This window comes from Papio anubis, chromosome 9, assembly GCF_008728515.1.
Source record: "Papio anubis isolate 15944 chromosome 9, Panubis1.0, whole genome shotgun sequence".
NCBI lineage: Eukaryota > Metazoa > Chordata > Mammalia > Primates > Cercopithecidae > Papio > Papio anubis.
The window spans coordinates 70,138,860-70,161,768 of record NC_044984.1 but is presented as its reverse complement, the minus strand read 5'-3'; the positions used below and the strand labels follow the sequence as shown (position 1 = coordinate 70,161,768).

Genomic DNA, 22,909 nt, shown 5'->3' with positions numbered 1-22,909 from the left:
CCTTACCCATGCCTGCCATACTCCATGTCGTGCTGCTAGGCATGACATGGAGACAGACACATTCAGCTTTCTGTCTCATTCTCTTCTAAGTATTCGTGTTCGCCCTGGCATTCCAGCCCATCTCTCACCCCAGAATCTTTGGCTGGAGCCATAACCTGGATTGGACTTGAGCCAGTCATTTCCTCCAGTCCCAGAGATGTCTACCTGGGATGCTTGCCCAATGCTAGCCAATCCTAGAAGTCTCAAATGTACCCTCACAAGTTTCTTAGTGTGTCTCCTAGGCCTAGGTAGAGCTAGGTACCTAGAAATGCAGAGTGCTAGAGGGATGTGGAATTTCATGACACGCTTGCCTCGTAGACCCCCACAATAAGTTATGCTGTTCTATGCAAGAATGTGAAAGAGTCAGCTTCCTTTCTACCTCGGTCATCAGGACACCTGGGGTTTCTCTTTTATGATCTACAGGTTGATGTCCAGTAGGAATCTCTTTGGATATCCTCAGATGATCTGGCTGGGTTTTGATCCCTGCTTTGTTCCCATCTTTCCAGTCTGTGACATGGAGTGTGAATTGCAATGGGGTCTTGCTTCTTCTCTAGCATCTGTCTTTAACAGAGAACAGACCTCTCTCTGGTGACTGATACTCAACGCAGTCTTATGGGGCAGTTATGAGATTGCAGATCAGGTTGCACCCTGACTGATTCCCCAAATGTGGTTGCCTCCTTTATTTACACATGGCTTGGACGAGGAGAAATGATCTGCCTCTGTGTCCTTTCCCACGGCTTTGGACTTGGTCTTAGACTATTAGCTGTTTAGGTAAAAAAATTATTTTTATACTGACTTGGAGATTTGACAAAAGTTCTTCTAGACGCTAAGTATACAATAGATAGGGCTTTTGTGATTTTTGCTCTTTAAGTATACAAGGCAAGAAACCGTATAAAACATTACAAACTACCATACTTTGCCTGTATCAAAAATAAAAATAAAAATTTTTACAGATTAACTTTTTCTTTATTCAAAATGGCAATAGTTATAATGAGTTCTATAGAGGGGAATTACAGGCAATTGAAATATCTGCTTTGTTGAATAGAAGAAGGTGAGTAAGAACATTTATGTTGATTTTCAACCTTGAATGTTAATCTGTGGGTGTATGTGAGAAGTGGCAACACAGATCAACTTTCTTAGTGTTTATCTTGACTCTGGCTCTTGGGATGAATCACTTGTATTATAAGATTTGGGTTGCTTATCACTGCTGGAGACGCTTCTGTCTTTCTACCTTCCTTTCTCTTGCCATGATCATGGACTAGCACTACTTTACTGAAATTCCAATGAGGCAATAAACTTAGGAAAATGGCCATGTCAGTTATAAGACACCACTAAAAACCTGTTTAGTAAAAGAGCAGTTATGGGATTTTTAAAAACCATTGCAAATCACAGTCCTCCTTTGGCACTGAATCCTCCTTGACTTTCTTTCTTTTTTCTTCCCCTATTCAGTTCCCCAACTGAGCCTGTGACTTCAGCTTATAAACCATCCTTGGCCTGGGATAGCCAATAAGGCAGCAAGATGCAGCTGTTCAACAGGGTGGCCAAAAACGTAAGCGTAAAAGATGAATACATATTTTCCCTTTTTGATTGGTTTACATTTACCCCCGATTCATGAGCATATTGTTTAAACTTGCTTTTCCAAAGCCCTATTAATCTTTGCTATTGGTTCATCTCCTGTTTCCAAACATGACCTCACCCCAAGTGCCGCCCAGTGGTGAGCAACTCTGAAGTATGTTCTTCTCTCCATCCAAGAGAATCAGGGTGGAAGATCGACGAGTTGGTGCTTGTTTAGGAGCTTTTCAAAATGAATCATTGGAGTGTGGGGATTTGATGTGGATTACTGGCCAAGTAATTATCAGAAGATATTTAGTATTGGAACTTGGGCTTTTGTATAAGTAGAATTAAAGCCCGTGTCCTGGCACATGAGCTTGTCATTTGGGAGTGATGACAATTATGTACGCTTGTTAGCATTTCTCAGTCCTTTCATATATCTCCCTCCCTAGTTACCTTCCCTGTAATTCAAAAGGTGATTTTGGGGTAAGATTCAAAGTCGTGAGCTGAGGGCTGAATACAAGGTCATAGTTTTTCAGTTGGGGTCTAACCTCCTATCTTTATTCTCCAAGGGTCCATTGACTTCTCTTTCTTTCCTCTCAAATGACAGATAAACTGAGTGGTTAGCCTAGAGATTAAATTCCTTATCCAAGGGTCCACAGAAGTCACTCTTAGCCCATGAGCTATTAAGTTATATCCTAACATAAATCTCTAAAGGTTGAGCAACTCTCTTTTTTTTTTTCTCTGGAAGATAGGGGTATTACCTTTAATTTTGTGATGCCTTTTAATTGATGCTACAGTTAATTGAGTGCTCCAGCAGTTCAAGCTGTTGTCCCTTGTTAGATTTGCATAGCACATTGTGCTAAATAACTTTCATGTCTGCATGCTCCCAGAGACATTAATGCTGGAACCTTTTTTCGTAGTCTAAAAAGGTTAACTCATTTGACTGAATGCACTGAATACACATATACTAGCTGGATTAAAAAGTTTATGGAGAGTAGTCTAAAGGAATAACACTGGAGCATTTCTCCCAAATTCTATGGTGTTTTTTTTAAAAGAGAGAAGAAAAATATAGAATTTATCTTAAAATGAATTTAGTTGAGGGAGAGAGAAATCAGCAGCAGGAGAAAAAATGCCCCAGGAACTGGCAAGAACTAGTTTCATCCTGTGAGTTGAATTTTCATGTTTTATTTGTGTATGGTTGTTCCTTTTCATATATGCCAGAGGGAAATACAAAATAAGCAAAAGAAATCCCTTTTACCTGCTGGGGAAAAAGAACAAATGACCAAGGACAAACACCTCCCTTTTCTTCATCTCCCACGTGGGCCTGACTGTACGCAGAGGGTGACTGGTATCATCACCTGGAGAATAACCACTAACACTTATGTAGCTCTCTCTGGGTGCCTGTGTCACACACTTTACATGCCTCATTTAATCCTCTCCACAGTGCTATGAGCTAAGTACAGCACATTAATATTCCCATTTTGAAGACACCGAAGTTAAGGTTTAAAGAAGTAAAAATGCCTAAGATCCCATGGCTGGGAAGTGGAAAAGCTAGGCTTTGAACCCATTCTGCCTGATTCCAGACCATATGCTTGTAAGTGCACCCAGTGCTATCTACATCCTTGGTAGAGGATAACAGTCCTGTGCTCCTTTGGAGGCTGGTGCCTGTCTAGTGACTGTAAAAAGATAAGTTAGCTCTGGGTCAGCAAAGAGACCAAGAACACCTCCCCTATAATACATCACTCACCGGGCCAGCTTTCTCACTAGGCATTGGAAACTTACTTCTTCAAATGTTATTTGTAGAAGATTTAGAAAAGTTATCAACATCAATAGCAGTGAAGTTTTTAGTATGTTAGGATCAATCAGTTAGTTGGCAAGTATGTGTTATACTACATACGTAAGGTTGTGCTAGGAGCACATGGGGGCTGAGGGTGGCATATCAATGACACATATAAGCCCTTGACAACGAAGCTAATAAACTTCACCGTATGACATGAAACTACTCAGGATCAGAGGCATATATTTAAATGCCAAGTGCTATGATTCTGAATGTTAAGATGCTCAGGGAAGGAGATGATTTGTTTGAGTCTTTAGTGTGCTATTTGAAGAATGTAGAACTACTATGTCTAAGAGAATTGAAAGAATTTAGAAAGCAGAAGAAACAAGCACTAAAGAGAAAAGTTGTTTTTATTATTTATTACATGCTGACAGCATACCCAGTGGTGAACAAGGAATAAAAGGAGGGGACTGCTGGAAACATTGGGGAAGGCAAAGAACTGGCAGGCTTTTATTAGGCATGAAGATGAGTGTCACATCAGTTCGTTGTCTTCTGTATCAATATTAGGATGATGGACTAAGGGCTTCAAATTTGGTTTTATATGGTGTTTGCAAAATGTTTGCAGTTAAATTCTACGATAGTAATGTCTAACGTGCTAATCCATTGCATTATCAAGGTGTGTAATCAAGTTTTCTTGAACAAAACACAATGAGAGAATACAATTATGTTTAGGGAAAGGTGAGGCAGGGGTCTCTGCCTGTTTGGCAGGCTCATGTAGGCCTGTAGCAGCTCCCTCACTGGTTCATGTGGCAAATGAGGGGTCTCATAGATCTCTTTTTGAAGCTTTATTCAGACATTATTTCTTCTCTCATCAGTGTGTTCCCATTGCTTTTTTTTTTTTTTTGAGTTGGAATCTCACTCTGTTACCAGGCTGGAGTGCAGTAGCATGAACTTGGCTCACTGCAACCTCCACCTCCTGGGTTCAAGTGATTCTCCTGCCTCAGCCTCCCAAACAGCCTCCCAACAAGCGCTACCACGCCCAGCTAATTTTTGTATTTTTAGTAGACAAGGTTTCACCATGTTGGCCAGGATGGTCTTGATCTCTTGACCTCTTCGGCCTTGAACTTGATGCATGACTTCTGGGGCTAGGCCATAAAAGTTATGCTATGATATTGGTCAAAGTAGTTAAAGGCCTTTTCAGGTTCAAGAAAAACAAAAATATATCCCGTCTCTTGATGTAGGATGTAAACATCACATTTTAAGAAAAGCATGTAGAATGGAATGTAGTTCAATGTGTTTATATTTAGAAAATGCAATCTGCTACAACATGGAAACCAAGTAACCTGCACAAAGTACTTACAAATATTAACTATTATTAATATTATTCAATGAATGTTTTCTTAAAGAATAAACTGATATACATTTCTTTCTGCCTAGAACTTTGAGCTGTAGTTAAATAATTCTTGGCTTGTAAATTGTCAGTTTGAGCTTGTCTTGTTTGCACCTACCTGCTACCTGCATCAGGATCCCTTCAAATTCGAGGGTTTATAAATTTTACTTTTTAACTTAAAATCATTTTAAATTTACAGAAGTTTTAAGAGTAGTACCAAGAACTAACTCTCTAAACCCATCTGAATTCGCCTGTTTTAACTTTTTGCTTCATTTTCTTTTATATTCTCTCTCTTCCCTCCTTTCCCATTCAAGTATTAGTTTCAAACATCATACCGCTTTTCCCCTTATAGACCCATAGTACCAACATCAAATTCGGACATTTAACATTGATACATGCTATTATTTAATATATAGATCATATTCAAATTTTAATAATTGGCCTAAAAATGTTTTTGTAATGGTTTGTTTTCTCCCTGAACCAGCATCCAATTCAGGATCACAGATTGCATTTGGTTGTCATGGCTCATTAATCTCCTTTAATTTGAAGCAGTTCCTTAGTTTTGTTTTTCAGGACATTGACATTATTGAAGTATACAGGCCAGACATTTGGTAGAAATGTCACATGATTTGGGTTTGCCTCAGGGTTGCTCATCATTAAGTTCAGATTATGCACTTTTTGCAAGCATCCAATGACAATGATGTTGTGTCCTTAACAACGTATCACCACCTAGAGGCACACATTATTGGTGACATTAACTTCGATCACTTTTTATAAACTGGTGATTGCTAGGTATCTCCACTATAAGACTACCACTTATCTTTATAATCTACAGGGAGATATTTTGAGACTATTTAATATTCTGTCCTCTTCAGACTTTTATCCTATAGCTTTAGCATCCATTGATGAATCTTGACTAAATCAGTTATTACTATGATGTCTTTTTAAAAACATGATTGATTTACCAACTATTATTATTTCTTCTACATTTATTAGCTGGATTCTTATTTTTATTCAGTGAATTGGATCCAATTGCTGCCATTTAATTCATGTTGAAGCTCAAATTGTCCCAGATTTAGCCAATAGGTACCCTTAAAGCTGACCCTAAGTCTTTTTGACATATCCTTCATCATTTTTTGAACACTTTTTAGTATGTGATATTCCAAACCCTTCTAGTCTTGCTTTGCCCTGGCCCTCCTCTCTCCAAGGAATCCTGGCTCCTTCTGGTGAGGAACAGTACTTAGAAACAAGGTCTGTGAAGAAGTGTTTGTTCAGGTTATCCAATGTTGAGGTTATTTAGGCAAAAACACGTTAAATATTGAGTCCCATCAAACAGAAAGTCTTAAATTAAAAATTGTGAAGACAGTTGACCCTTGTTCAAGATGTTCTATGTGCAATTTTATTTTTATATCCAGTCAATTGCAAAGCATCAGAAGAGCCACAGTCCTGGGCTTATTGGAAGTGAGGCTCTATTGAACATTGAGCCGGGAGAGTAGGGAAATTGCAAGATAGCGAGAAGTCAGACCCGCAGAAGGAGCTGCAGCACTTCGGGGCATCCACTTTTTAGAAAACTGGTCAGAACCAGCAGACAAACAGCCTCATTTGGAAATAGTGGTTGTTTGCGCAATCTGGACTTAACCAATCATAAAACTCAGTTGATACTCCAAGCCTAAAATGGTTTTGGAAACCATTTGTGGGTTTTGGCTTAAGCCGCGTTTCAAGGAATCCAACCCCTTCTTGTGAGATCAGATTTCCCTGCCTTGCACTGAACTTGTTTACTCCTTGTCCATCCTAGAGCTTCACATGACTCAGTCTCCCAGTTAGTTAGGTTGGGCGATATAGCAGAGCTAGGAGCCCTGGCCCTGGTACTTACTAACTATACCCCTTTGATGACTTTAATTGACTTACTGTGTAACTCTAAGTCCCTTCTCCTTTCTGGGCCTCAGTTTCCTTATTTGTAAAATCAGAAGGTGAGGCTAAATCTCAAAATGTCCATCTAGCTTCATGTTCTATGAAATCTTCTCTGCCTAAGATCTTTAAAGTGCTAATTAAACTCGCAGATCAAGATAAATGACCAGAGGAGCTGGACCCATTACAGAATTAAAGTCTTCAGAGCCCCAGCAAGCCTGCTTTTTGGAGCGTGCTTTCTTTTTACAGCTGTGAAGAGAGGAATCAGCACATGAGCTATAACTTCATATGACTAATGGTAACCATGGCGACCACTAAATATTCCTTCCAGACCTTGCATCTGCACAGCTCACTGAAGCAGAGGAAATAAACGTTGCTGCTTTGAAAAATGATAAAAATAATCTAAGCCAGCTAGAGGCTAGGAAGGAAAGGAGAGATCTTCCACCTGAAGGTCAAGCCATTTCATCTCATTATCTTTTCAGGGCTTTGTTTAACCTCAGGGGGCATTTGGTACCAACAGAATGAATAGGTCACAGGCTGGAGGGATTTAGTATCAGGCTACTGAAACACTTGACTAGTTTTTAAAGAAGCTTCTGGGGTTCTGACAATGTTTGCCAGGTTGGTGTGATGACCCCTATGTTAAAATGCAGTAAGTCATCAAAAGCGGATCCCCCAGCAGTTCTTGGTGTCAGGTCATATTATTGGTTTAAGAGAATAGCAACTAGAAGACTGGCCAAGGTCAGACAGGGGCCTGAGAAACCAGGCAGAGAGCAATAGTGAGGAGGTCATAATGCACAGGAAGGTGGGGGATGGAAAGACACAGTGAGGCAGTTTGGGTATCAGCGATCACACTCAGAGAACAGAGCACAGGCAAGAGAACTGGGCTGCATGAAGCCTGCAAATTAGACAAAGAGAACAGACAACAGGTTGATTGCACTTTGGGTAAAACATGAGGCAACAGTCAGGAATACTGCAATCAATAGTATAGCCAAGAAGAGAGATGCAGGAAATGTAAAGGAGTGAACTGTCATGAGTGGTTGGAGTGTATCTAAAGAGGGCAGCCTATTGTTGCCATGGGGGATTGTATGTCCAGAACCCTCATTTGTCAAGAGAAGCAAGAAATCTGGATTTTAAAAAGTGTGAAATGCCTTAATCGTTTAACGATAACATGGTGTGGATTGCCATTTTGCATCCTGTAAAATTATAGTTACCTTCAGAGAATAAAAATAGGAAATGCCAGAGGAAGGCAATTCACAGTTAGCCGAGTCCACAGTGACACACACGGCAGACTGTCCAGCACCTGAGGCTGTGAGCACCTTGCCCAGTGGCTAGTCAGTCTTTGTAATGTTGTCTCCCCTACCCCAGTCTTTTCACCCTGAATTGCAATAGATGCTAGCACCAAGAACCCAGCACTGAGCTGCTGCTATGCTTTAGTTTAGTCTGGGGTCTACGGATAAGTCATAAACATCTGACTACAGCAGGGAGTGAGGGGACAGAGAGCAAGTGGACCATCTCTGACATTCTTACATAAGGTGAGAAGCCAACCTGTGCAAACTTGACCACCATCCTATCTGCCGTGTTGCCCCACAGGAAACTAGTCTGGATAAAACTTAGTTTCAGCCCTTAGTGCCTCGGGTTCAATAAGACACAGTAGATCATGTTACCCTTTGGAAAAGCACACTTTCTACATTACAAAATTATTAAAGGGAAATCTGAAAATGCAAAAAAAGAATAGTGGCTTGTAATCATAAGGTAAAATACAGATGAAGCCAATAAAGTGTGTTGTGGGAAATTACTCTGATGCAAGGATAGCCTACAAGTACCATACTAGGCAAGTTATTACAGAGGTCACAGAACAGAAAGGCTCATAGCTGGAATGAATATGTTGGAATCTCATACTTCATTGAATTAATTCAAAACAGAGCGAGAAACAAGAGGAAAGAAGAACATAACTCACTTAGGGCAGGGTGAATGTGGGCGGAAAGACCACACTCCCCAAATCCTGTGTTATCCAGTGTTCATACATCCTGTCTCTCTTCTACACTAACCTTCCCTGTTAGTGATGTGGATAGAAGGACCAGAGTAAGGGCAGAGCAAGAGGGTTCAGCAGGTGAAAGATGCTTGGAGCGGAGTCTTAGCTAATCTTTGGGAGTGATGCGTGGACAGGCACACGCGGACACAGCTATCACTCAGATTAACCTGATGAGCACTTGTGTATTATTTGCACTTTCTGTATAGAGAATTTCTAGGGCCAAATGGCACCATAATGGGGATCACAAATGAGTGTTTGATTCAGGAATGACACAGTCTTCCATCTGGAAGTGACATGGTTTGTGCTTTACTAATACTTAAGGTTTACTTCTGTAGCTTTTGAGCCATTGACATTGGTGGTGGTGGTGGTGGGGATATGTTCTGCCCAGGTTTAGGGGTGTCCTAACTCTCTACTAGGAAAGACTTCAATTGGAAGGCAGGAAATGGCAGCCAGATATAGAGTAACTGCTGCTTTTGTGTGAAGAGAGTTTGGTGCTTCATCATGAAACTCTGAATGGACTCATAGAAAAAAGCAGCCTGCATCAGAAAGGGTCTAGTATGAGTCCCCCTCTTAAGAATGAAACCAGCACTGTTTGCATGGCCCTTTAGGCCTCAGCTCAACTTACATTATATACTTACTCTCCTGTTTGCAGCCTCAAATCTGCAACAGGAGAGTAAATATATGATGTAAGATGAGCCGAGGACAGAAGTTGAGAAAACACCCACATTTAAAGGGCAGGTGGAGAAAGGGGAATACATGATGGAGAGGAGAAAAAGAACAGTCAGGGAGCTTAAAGGACCAGGAGAAGATGTTATCACAGAAGCTCGGGTGCTCTGTAAATTCCTGCTGAAGTTGAAGTGGCTGCTCAAGTACTAAAGGTGAGACTATCTGAGTAGTACACCTGTCTATAAGTGAAAGCCAAATGATGCCAAAGCTAGGGTAACTCCTGCCATTTAGCAGGGAAGGCAAGGGAGAGAGAGACAGCCAGATTCCCAGTGCTTCTGACGCATGCTGGAAAAGGTGGTGGTGGTGTCAGAAACTGAAGTACCATTTTGGGTTTCCCTATTAGAGATCCCATTGCTTCACAGTGGGCTTTATAGCACCCTGATACCTGCTACTTTCTTTCGTTCTGCACTTCTAAGAGGTTTGCGTATGTGCACATTTGTTTTCAGATGTCTAATTCTGACTCAGAAAATTGCTGGTTTCAACTCTTTTGCCAGATGGCTGAGGAAAGAGCAATTGACTGTTAGCGCTAAATGCCTGTGTCAGAGCCCAAAGCAGCCGATTTCAATTAACATAAGAAGCAGAACAGATCTCCTATCGTGCAAATATAAAACGATGAGAGAATGGAACCTCATCCTAGCTGAAAAAGGCAAAACACACTGCGTTTTATCTCCTCCCAGATGCTGGCCACGCTGTCGGGTTACTGGGATCTACATACAAATGGGAGAGGAATATAAATCAGTTCCTATATGACTCTAATTCCTGGAACACCACCTGTGCCCTTGCTTTCTTTCTGCTTAGCTGGCAGGGAGTGGTCCTCAAAATCACACGGCAGAAATCTTTTGTTTATTTGTTTGGGTGCATGGAGAATACCATGGGGTTGTTTTCAACACGATTTCCTGTTTTCTCAAATGAGATGTATTTTATAGAAGTTAAGTGCTCTCTTGCTATTTTTCCAGTTTCTTTCTCTTTTTAAAATTTATTTTGGTTTAGAGATGGGTCCTCATGATGTTGCCTGGGCTGGAGTGAAGTGGCTATTCACAGGTGCCATCATAGCACACTATGCTAATTTTTAAGTGGATGACATAAAAAGGAGATTTTAATTTTTTGCTTTTGCTTTTTAAAAATGAATATGTTTTTCTTTTCTTTTCTTTCTTTTTTTTTTTTTTTTGAGGCAGGGTCTCGTTCTGTCACCCAGGCTGGAGTGCAGTGGCATGATCTGGGTTCACTGCAACCTCTGCCTCCGGGTTCAAGCTATTCTACCTCAGCCTCCTCAGTAACTGGGATTGCAGACATGTGCCACTACGCCCGGCTAATTTTTTTGTATTTTTAGTAGAGACGGGGGTTTCACCATGTTGGCCAGGCTGGTCTCAAAGTCCTGACCTCAAGTGATCCACCCGCCTCGGCCTCCCAAAGTGCTGGGATTAGAGACATGAGCCACCACACCCGACCTAAAAATATATTTTTTGTTATGTACTACACTTTACAAGGTGAAAATAAAAACAAAATTTAAAAATCTAGATTGAGATATGTTGCTCCCACCTTGCTCTTCATCTACCCTGTTTCTTTCTGTCATTAATAAGTAATTTCAATTAGTCTCTTGCTATTTTTCCAATGTTTTTAATTTTATTTTAGAGACAGGGTCTAATGACGTTGTCTGGGCTGGAATGCAGTGGCTATTCACAGGTGCCTTCAGAGTGCACTACAGCCTTGAGCTGCTGGGCTCAGTGATCCTCTGGCTTCAGCCTCCTGAGTAGCTGAGGACTACAGGTGTACACCACTGTGCCCAACTCCAGTGTTTCTTATTGCATGTACAAGCATACATATACATTCTTATTTCCTCTTCTCTTTTTTTTTTTTCAGAAAAGATAGCATATTACACTATTTTGCACCAAGCTTTTTCATTACTGAACAATATATTTTGGAGATCTTGTCATGTCGATACATAGAGAGCTTCTTCATTCTTTTTTTATTTGTGTACCATATTCTGTAATACAGATACACCATAGTTCTTTTGACTGGCCTCCTATTTTTGGAGGTCGTTTCCAGTTTTTGCTATAAGAAACAGTTCTCTAGTTGATATCTTTAAACATCTATGCTGTGACATGTAGGTAACAGTAGCTGTGGGATAGATTCCCAGGAGTAGCATTGTGGTTGAAATGCATCTGTAATTTTGGTAGATATTGCCAGATACCCTTCCATGGGGGCTGGCCATTTTGCCTGCCTTCTAGTACAGTGTGAGAGTGTCTATTTCTTTGCAGCTTTAGTAACTGAGCATTTTCAAACTTCTCTTTGGGGCTTTTTTGTTTGTTTGCTTTGCTTTGTTTTGGTTAGTCAAATAAGTTAGCTCAAGGTAATTCAATTTGTATTTCTCTTATTCTTTCTTGAGGTCCTAGTGTATTCTTATTTTTGTTTGGTTTCATGATCTCCCAGAGAAGGATCATGACCTGATGATGGCAAGGTAAGGGATTCTTGGGGTGGAGAATTCTTCCTAGATGCTTCACTCTTGAGCTCTAAGGACTTCATAAGATTCTGGATCCTCCATCATGCCCTTGTGTGTTAGTTTTATTACTCCATGTTTTCCTGTAGTTATTAGTAATTGTAATACTAAGCAACATGTATTGAGTGCTTCTTACATTCTAGGTGCTATCCTGAGCACTCTCTATATTTACTCTTCAAAAAAAAAAAAAAAAAAAAACTTTATAAGGAAAGACGTTATAATCTATATTCAGATAAGGAAATGGAGGCACAGCAAGGTCAGTAACTTGCCTAAGGTCCCAAAGACAGAACCTAGGCAGTCTGACAGAGGGTGAACAAAATCCTGTTTTTTTTTTTCCTTTTTTTTTTCTGGGACAATCCTGGTTTTTGCCTTGAAAGTTTCATGTCCCTGAAAACTCTTCAGCCTGGGCAAACTGGGACAGTTGGTGACCCTAATTTGACCCTAGAGTCCTTGTATATCACTATTACATTTGTCTTAAGCCTACAAGAGCATGCATGCATGCAATCAGAGGAATGGAGGAGAGAGCATTGCTATAGCGGCATGTGTGAGACTTTTAATTTGTAGATTCCTATTTTTATTCAATTAGCCTGACACCACGGGAGCAGGAAAAAAGAGTGGGGCCATTCCCTCAGTCAGGTAGCTGCAGAAATGAGAAATAGCCACAGAGACATAGTAGCTAATCCAGCTGCTATCATCAGAAATCCATGTGGAGATCTAGTAAAAAAAAAAAAACCAAAAACGTGTGTGTGTATATATGTATTATATATATATAATATAATACATATACACACACACACACACACACACACATATATAATCTTGTCACTATGGTAAGTGAACAATTTGCATGCACTCTTTCAATTACTCCTCAGAGTAGCTCTATGAGATAGGTACTAGTATCGCATCCATTTTCCAGATGAAGAGAGTTTAAGAAACTTACCCAAAGCAAGGTTAATCAAAACTCAAGCTGCCTGCCTGCAAAATCCATGCATGTTTTACCTAAATGTAAGTGCATATTTGATTCCTAACTGGGCTCGTAATGACTAACAGTAGGAAACACTCTCGAAATCCTGAATCTTTGGACTTGCTGCAAGAGATGCTGATTTGTGCTTGAATGGAGAAGCCTAGCAGCTAAACAATTAGAGATACTTTTAAAGATTTCCAACAGCTTTGGGAACAACCACTTGTTTAAACGTGTTGAGGCTGTGAAGAGCAACAAATAAGGTTCTGCTCTATTTTTGCCACCAGGAGCCATGTGATCTTGAGCAAGACTCATTTAAACTCTCTTGGTTTAGGTACGTAAGTATAAAATGAGGATAATTGTTTCTTACTTATTTCAAAGATTATCTTCTGAAGACCCTTCTTTTTCTAAGATTAATCACAATCCATACATCCCTGATTTCTCAAGCTACATTATATTTGTATTAGTCTGTTCTCATGCTGCTAATAAAAATATACAAGACTGGGTCATTTATAAAGGAAAGAGGTTTAGTTGATTCACAGTTCAGCATGGCTGGCGGGGTTGGAGGGCCTTAGGAAACTTACAGTAATGGCAGAAGGGATAGCAAACACGTCCTTCTTCACAAGGCAGCAGGAGAGAGAATGAGTGCCCATTAAAGGAGGAAGTCCCTTCAAAAACCATCAGATCCCGTGAGAACTAACTCACTATCATGAGAACAAGATGTGGGAAACAGCCTCCATGATTCAATTATCTCCGCCTGGTCCCTCCCATGACATGTGGGGATTATGGTAACTACAGTTCAAGATGAAGATGAGATTTGGGTGGGGACATAGCCAAATCATATTAATACCTGAGAAAAAACAAGGACCCAGTATAGAAAACTTTATACTAATACACAGTATATATACATTTATATAATTCAAGAATAAATTTGGCTAGAGTCCTATAATAGGATTTCTCAAGTTAGAATTTCTAAACTGGCCCCCCAAAGATGTTCTGCCTAATCCCCAGAATCTGTGAATGTGAGGAAATGTCTTTGATTATATTATATGACACAGTTGACCTTGAAATAAGGGGATTATTCTGGGTTAGCCAGTGGGCCCGTTACAATCACATGATCCCTTAAAAGCAGAGAGCTTTCTTTGACTGGTGGCAAGTGGGGCTAAAGTAGGAATAATGGTAGTTGAAGAGATTGAAGCAAGAGGGCCATTTGACACACCCCTCTTGGCTTCAAAGATGGAAGGAATATGGGTGGCCTTTATAATCTGAGGGCAGATCCCAGCTAACAGCAAGCAAGAGATCAGGAACCTCAGTCCTGCAAGTACAAGGAATGAATTCAGCCAATAGCCAGAATGAGTTTGCAAGTGGATGCTTCTCTAGAACCTCTAGATAATATCCCAGCCTAACCAACACTGATTTCAGTCTTACGAGGTCCTGAGCACAGAACTTAGTGAAGCCCACTTGAATTTCTGACCTGCAGAACTGTGAGATGATAACTGTACTGTGATGATAAATGTGAGATGTAACTGTGAGATGATAAGTAACTTAACTTGAAGGTTTCTTGTTAGATACCAGTAGATAATTAACATGTCTCCATCTAGGTTTCTTAGATTCCTAATTTTTTATCTCCTACTCTTGTGGCCTTTTGTGCTGCATCCTAGACTGAGGATATTGTCTCAGTATTTCCATATTCCCTCTTGATTTCAAGTAGTTCCACAAAACAAGGAGTCTCCAATCATGTCCTCTCTAATCAAAGTCTTGGCAGGATGCTGCTGCTTGACTTTGGTTGTCACCGTCTCTGTCCCTTACCTTATCATTGCTACAGGCCACTGTTTCAATTATTGATCGAGGTCTTACTATCTCACCTTTCCTACTTTCTATTAGAACCAATAAATAAATTCATTAGAACTGATTAATAAATGAATTCAATAAAGTTGCAGGGTACAAAATAAACATAAAAAATCAGTTGCATTTCTTTACACAAATAATGGTCTCTCTGAAAAACGAATCAAGAACAGAATCCCATTTACAATAACATCCAAAAGAATAAAATTTAACCAAGGATGTGAAAGATCTTCACACTGAAAACTATAAAACGTTGATGAAAGAAATTAAAGAACACACAGTTAACTGGAAAGATATCCCAGGTTTATGAATTGGAAGACTTAATATTGTTAAAATGTCTGTATTGCTTGAAGCAATATATGGATTCAATGTAATTCCCATCAAAATTCCAATGCATTTTTCATAGAAATAGAAAACATTCTAAAATTTGTATAGAACCACAAAGATGTCAAGTAGCCAAAATAATTTTGAGAAAGAAAAACAAAGTTGGAGGCATCATACTTTCTGATTTCAAATTATAATACAAAGAAATAGTAATCAAACAGTATGATACTGACATAAAAACAGACTCCTACAGCAATGGAATAGAATAGAGAGCCCAGAAATAAACCTATGCATAGATGGTCAGCTAATTTTTGACAAGGCCACCAGGAAGATACCATGGGGGAAAGGCTAGTCCCTTCAATAAATGATGTTGGGAAAACTTGGTATCCACAGACAAAAGAATGAAACTTCACTAATACCATACAGAAAAATAAACTTAAAGTAGATTAAAGACTGAAACATAAGACCTAAAACTGTAAAACTCCCAGAAAAAAACATAGGGGAAAAGTTTATTGATTTGGCCTTGGCAAGGATTTTTTTGGGTATCTCACCAAAAGCACAGAGAACAAAAGCAAAAATAAACAAGTGAAATGACAGAAAACTGAAAAGCTTCTGTACATCAAAGGAGTTAATCAGCAAAATGAAAAGGCAGCCAACAGATTGGGAGAAAATATTAGGGAATTATGGGTCACATAAGGGGTTAACATCAAAAAACAAGGAACTTGCCCAGTGCAATAGTAAAAAAAATAATTCAATTAAAATTTGGGCAAAATACACGAATAGACATTTGTCCAAAGAATAAATAAAATGGCCAACAATTATATGAAAAGGTACTCAACATCATTAGGTATCAGGGAAATGCAAATCAAAACCACATTGAAATATCATCTCACTCCTGTTAGAACAGCCGTTATCAAAAAGAAAAGAGATATAAAGTGTTGATAAAGTTGTGAAGAAAAGAGAACCCTAATACAATGTTGGTAGGAATGTAGATTGGTGCAGCCATTATAGAAAACATTACGGAGGTTTCTAAAGAAATTAAAAATAGATTTATCATAAGACCCAGCAGTCCTCCAATTTTTTTTACTCTTAAGTTTAAAAAAGTTTTTAAAAGTGTCTATTAGATGAAAGGAGAGTATACGACTTATGAAAAATTCAGATGCTTTTTTGTTGGTCAAGTGTTACTAGGGAGACATTGTGGCGACAGAGTTGAAGCAATAGAGGTGAAATCCAAAGTGACATGAGGCTAAGATTAGAACCAGAATCATTGTGAGGAAACAAATTTACACCAGATGATAGAGCTCAAGAGTAAAACGGAAATGGAAAAGGAAAAGCAAGGTCAATAGCTAAGAATAGAGCAGGACTAAGGCTGTGAATGGCAAATTGGTGCTTGGTGTGTATTACAAGGGGTGTGTTCTCAGTCTGGACATAGAGTATATTAGTCCTGTCTGTAAGTGCAAGTCCTAAATATGTATTAGCTGTTACTAAAGTACTGTGGGTATATGTGTGCATGGAGAGGGAAAGACAAGCAATTAATGGAAAGATGTTCACACAAGATGGAGCAGAGTGGGAAGCTGTTTTTAAAAATAATACAAATTGTGTGTGGATACAGGTTGATCCCCTCTTTTAATAGTGAGTGTTACTGATTTTATCTAAACAATTTACTCTTTAAGGACTTTGAGGCTAGGAAAATAAACCTATTTTATATTAACCATTATTTTAGCTTCAAAAAAGACAAAAGGTCTTTGGTGAAACTAGCAATGTAACCCTTGGGCCCAAGTCATGAAAATGTGTATACTCGCAGCATAACTCTCTCTAGCTGTTAAGCTGTCCCAGGGCCTGCTCTGTCAATGTTTTAGAGCATTCTATCACCCCAGTGGCATTCTACAAAGTTTTCAGAGCTGATGCTGGAATTTTCTGAGGCTAGCTCTATAAATAATTGAGTTTCCATCCCACAGATTTTACTTCCGTTTTTGTTATGTCTAGCTGGAAAATGTACTGACACCATTCAGCTTTCTTCTCTCCCTCTAGGTTTCTTCCAACACTAACTCTGGCCCATTTCTCCCTTAAAAAATAAATGTGGAAAGAGCTGAGATTAGCTTCCCCTGCTAAAAATGGTGCCTTCGTGGGTAAGCTTCACCAGTATTATTGATAAGATTAAATTGTTTTGTGGACCTCCAAAGAATTTTAGTTCTGTTAGGAGCCTCTAGCTTGAGAGTTTTGGCTGGACCTTTGAAATTGTGTAGGCCTTAGGAATAGGCCTAGACAGGAGGATATTGGGTTTTGCTCTGTAGATGGAGGATTCATTTTGTAAAGATTTGGGCAGAAAGCTGTTTTTTGGTCTTATTAATTCATGCTATTGTGCTTTGATTATGTAACAGCTTCATTGCTTTTAATGATTGATGGAGGTGATGATGGTGACGTACTCTCTTGAGACCAGGTGGTGTTAACAGGTTTTAACATTGGTTCCTCATTCCTACTCAACCAGCATGACTTTTCTCTTGATAATTTTCATGTTGTCAAGGTCTTGGATTATTGGAAATGAAAGACAAATAAAAAAGAAAATCTCACCCCAAATTTTAAGATATCTCAATTCATAAAGTAACTGTTTTTGTGATCCTAGGGCACCATACTTCATCTGATCAAACACTTTCACTGGAAGGAAATCTGTTGGATATAGTTAGTATTTATATGATAGATGACCAAAAGAATTGGTAGGCAATCCTACTTTTGGGTTATTATGTACTGCAACCTTGTTTTGGGTTATTATCTATTGAGTATTATCTATTGAGTGTAATAGAAGTTTACTACTTCAATGTCAGATCTTCTAAAAGAGTGAAGATACAGGGAATATCATTTATTTACTTTTCACTTATTTATTTAGTCAAAAATATTTATCACATATCCACCATGTGCCAGATACTGTGTTAGGTGCTGGGAATACATAAGTAAAGAAAACAGACAGGCTCTCAGGGCACTTTCATTTTAATAGGGAACACAGAAGACAGTAATGAAATAAAGTAAGAGATAAGCACTAATCACATGAAGAAGACAACACTGTGGGTAAGAGTGATTAGTCACTAAAAAAAGTAAGAATTTCTAAAAAGGTAGATAGATAATATATTTTATAAAAACCATAATATCATAAGGAACAGCAGTATAATATATAGCTATTGACCATCAGGATACATGATATTTGCTACAATGACTTTCTTTTTCTTTTAACTTTGCATTTCCTTTTATATTTCTTCAGGTTTCCTATTATATAGGACATCGGGGGCGGGGGTAGACAGGATTGCAAAACTTTTGATCTAATAGATATTTTAGAATGATCTACTTTCCTTCACTTTGTAGATGATGAAAATGAGGCTCAGAGAAGTTATCAGGCTTGTTCAGGGTTTATAGTTAGGGACAGCTAATTACGAGTACCCAGTGCTCATCCCTGGAAATTTCCAGTGAGTGGTGCATCTCTAGGTTTTTAATTTATAAAGCCTGAAATCTAAGCTTTCATGGTCTCATATGTGATCAACACTGAGATGGCTCAAGTTCTCCAGGGGTTACTTTTTATTTAATACCTATTAACAGCCCACAAGCTCTCTTCTTACCCCCAAATCAGGAAGAAGCCTAGCCTTTAATGAGCTCTTACTTGCCTTCTCTCTGTCTGGCTTAATGCTCTCTAGGCTTCAATGTGGGTGGATTCCAGCAATTTCAAACTGTTTCCCCAGGCTGCTATGGATATGCTTAGATTGCTTAAGTCTCAATGTAGACACAGTTAATTTTGTGAGCACTTCTGAGATGAGACTATGTAGTTAGCAAAACATTACCAAAGGTTTGGGGATAACAGAAGAGAATTATTTTGCAGAACAGAAAAAGGAACCTGGATATTAGCTGTCACTAGAGTTTATTGGCAAAGCCCTCAAGAAGAGTTCCCTCTTTGTCATCCTTTCAACCTTCTTCTAAACCTAGTCCTACCACCATCGTGTGGTAATCAGCTTAAGACACCATGGCCTTTGACCATGTCCCCATTACCTGCAGCCCTAGCTGTTGGGCCATCACTGGCCCTAGAGAGTTGAGAAAATCTTTTCTTCCTCAAGACAGACACTTCAGTCCACAATGATGATAACCTTGTGTTAAATCATACAGAGCAGTTTGCTCTTCATAGTCTCACATTTTCTGTCCCAGATTTGAATTTGGGCTTTCTTTTTACCTAATCAAAAAGCTGTTCCCCCTACTACCATTTATGATGCCTTCACTTCCAGCTAAATTTAAAATAAATAAACAGAAAACTGTTGGCAGCTTTGAAATAATAATTTCCCTTGCCTAATAGCCAACTATCAAAATTTTAGTTCTTATTGGGTCAAATTTCTGAACATCTCCTTACATGATAATGTAAAGAATTTCCCCCACTACTTTGCTGGTAGTTAGCTTTCCTTACCAATTTCACAGTGTGTTTCAAAATCCAGCCTTCTCTGGGAGGCTGCTTATCCTCATGTCCTTCTTTTTTTCTTTTCTTTTCTTCCTTTCTTTTTTTTTTTTTTTTTTTTTTTTTGAGACAGAGTTTTGTTCTGTTGCCCAGGCTGGAATACAGTAGCACAATCTTGGCTCACTGCAGCCTCCACCCCCTGGATTCAAGTGATTCTCCTGTCTCAGTCTCCTGAGTAGCTGCTATTACAGGTACCTGCCACCATACCTGGTGAATTTTTTGTGTGTTTTTAGTAGAGACAGGGTTTCACCATATTGGCCAGGCTGGTCTTGGACCCCTGACCTCAACTGATCTGCCCGGCTTGGCCTTCCAAAGTGCTGAGATTACAGGCTTGAGCCACTGCACCCAGCTGTTATCCTCATGTCCTTCTAATCAGCATGTTATTCTTAGCACTTAGGTGTTCAACTTGGATGCCATTTTCACCTGTCATTTATACATATGTGTTCTCCTCATAATTAGAGCACAAACACTTTAGAGACAGTTACTTTGTGTCATGATTCCCTCACCTCCTGTTCTCCACATCTCACAACAATGCCTATTTAGCACTCAACAAATATAACCTATTTCTTGGCAGACTAAAATCTATTGTTATCCCCCAAACATTGCGAAAGGCCTTACACTTACCACATTGTCATTTCTGCTTTGATATTGTCCTTCATTTCACCTTCCTATTGAATTTGTCCCAAGGTCAGTGCTTACTGCTTGTCATATGGATTTGGCATGAAATTCAGATGAAATTCCCATTAAAAGGCATAATTTAGATATCGTTTGACATGAGAAAGCTTAATCTTTACATTTTATGTTATAATTTTCTATTGTGTAACCCAACAGGAAATAGTATGTTGAGAGGCTGGAGATTGAACTGAAGACAGAGTGTCACATTGTTGCTGCTTGATCCAAGAAAACGGCATGGCCTTGTGTGTAGTGGTAGGGATGCTGGTGATCTTAGGAGGCTAGTCAGAGCTGTAATCAGGGCCTGAAAGCCAGTGCAGGGGAGTGTACAGGCAAAGGGGTCACACCTAATGAATGGGTCTTATTGAGAACAGGGAGATGGGCTAAGAAAGAGATATGGGCCGGGTACGGTGGCTCACACCTGTAATCCCAGCACTTTGGAAGGCCGAGGGGGATGGATCATTTGAGGTCAGGAGTTTGAGACCAGCCTGACCAACATGGTGAAACCCCGTCTTTACTAAAAATGCAAAAAACTTAGCCAGGCGTGGTGGTGCATGCCTGTGGTCCCAGCTATTCGGGAGGCTGAGGCAGGAGAATCGCTTGAACCCAGGAGCTGGAAGTTGCAGTGAGCACCATTGCACTCCAGCCTGGGTAACTGAGCATGACTCCATCTCAAAAAACTAAATAAATAAAAGAAAGAGACATGGAGAAGGTGTGGGTCACTATACTCTCAGGCCCAACTGTGGCCTGAAAACACACAACATAGGAGGAGAAGTGGAGAGATGGATCAAGGAGTGAGGAGTACATTTTGCAGGTGTTAGCAGAACTTGGTGTGTTTAAAATTTTTTAGGTCAGTAAAATTAAATGGTAACTCACCCAATATATCTATATGACTCACCCTTGTGCCCAGTCTTACCCTATCCTCCTTTTAATATATGTCTAATAAATATATAATAAATAAATAAATAAATAAATAAATAAATTTATATTTGAAATGGAGTCTTGCTCTTTTGCCCAGACTGGAGTGTAGTGGCCCAGTCTTGGTTCACTGCAACCTCCACCTCACGGGTTCAAGTGATTCTCCCCACTTAGCCTCCCAAGTAGCTAGGATTACAAGTGTGCACCACCAAGCCTGGCTAATTTTTGTATTTTTAGTAGAGATGGGGTTTCACCATGTTGGCCAGTCTGGTCTCGAACTCCTGACGTCAAGTGATCCACCTGCCTTGGCCTCCCAATGTGTTGGGGTTACAGGTGTGAGCCACTGTGCCTGGCCTCTTTTAATATTTAATACCGTGTGAAAATCCAAGAAGCTTTGCCTTTCCAGAGTTTGAATTCATCACTATGCTCAAAATAACAGCTTAATATCTTTGAAGGTTTTGGTTATTTACCTAATCTAGTTGTATTTTTCTTAAACAGAGGAAAGTTATCTTTGATTGTGAATAAGCGGAGCTAATCTATGGTGAAAATTTAGAACATACACATCTATAATAATTTCAACATTAAGTAAAACTACTTCTCTGGGTGTCAAAACATATGCATATCTATACATAGTGGATGAAACTGACATCAGTCAACAGAATGCAGAATGGATACATTTGGGGCCAAACAGCTTAAGTTTCAACCCCATCTCTACTCATTTAACTGTGTGATCTGGGCAAGTTATTTTGCTTATTTGAGCCTCAGTTTCTCCATCTGTTAAATGAAGGTAGTTCAGTTGGCCCTTGAACAACATGGGTTTGAACTGCATGGGTCCACTTAAACATGGATTTTTTTCAACAAATATATTGGCAAATTTTTTGGAGATTTGAGACAATTTGAAAAAACTTGCAGATGAACTGCATATCCTAGAAATAGCCCCCAAATTAAGAAAAGTTAAGTATGTTATGAATGCATAAAATATATGTAGATATTAGTCTATCTTATCATTTACTAACATAAGATATACACAAAGCTATTATAAAAAGTGAACATTTATTAAAACTTACGCACACAAACACAGACAATTCATGGCACCATTCCCAATCAAGAGAAATGTAAACAAATATAAAGACACAATATTAAATTATAACTGTATAAAATCAACTATGGCACATACTGTAATAATTTTGCAGCCACCTCCTATTGCTACCGCACTGAGCTCAAGTATTGCAGATATCTGTTGAAAATGCTGTTTAAGCCGGGCGCGGTGGCTCAAGCCTGTAATCCCAGCACTTTGGGAGGCCGAGACGGGCGGATCACGAGGTCAGGAGATCGAGACCATCCTGGCTAACACGGTGAAACCCCGTCTCTACTAAAAAATACAAAAAACTAGCCGGGCGAGGTGGCGGGCGCCTGTAGTCCCAGCTACTCGGGAGGCTGAGGCAGGAGAATGGCAGCTTGCAGTGAGCTGAGATCCGGCCACTGCACTCCAGCCTGGGCGACAGAGCAAGACTCTGTCTCAAAAAAAAAAAAAAAAAAAAAAAGAAAATGCTGTTTAATGCTAATCATCTCCACATGAGCATTTTTTTTTTGTCTCTCCAGTAAATTGGATATTGCAATAAAAAGTGATCTCTCACAGTTTTCATGTATTTTCCGTCATGTTTAATGCAACATTGTAAACCTTGAATAACACCATAGGTTCCATGTGACGTGCCACTGGTGATGCTGCTGGACGTGCTCCCAAGAAGCAGAGAAAGGTCAGACATTACAAGAAAAAGTTGAA

At 39.4% G+C, this 22,909-nt stretch overlaps 1 long non-coding RNA gene across 1 annotated transcript in view; it reads left to right on the top strand.

Moving 5' to 3' along the window:
- Positions 1-4,397: 4,397 nt before the first annotated feature.
- Positions 4,398-22,909, top strand: part of LOC108581028 — a 252,080-nt gene continuing 233,568 nt past the window's right edge. The window contains exon 1 of the long non-coding RNA XR_004176126.1: positions 4,398-9,578. This is a non-coding gene — a long non-coding RNA (uncharacterized LOC108581028). The remainder of the gene's footprint in view (positions 9,579-22,909) is intronic.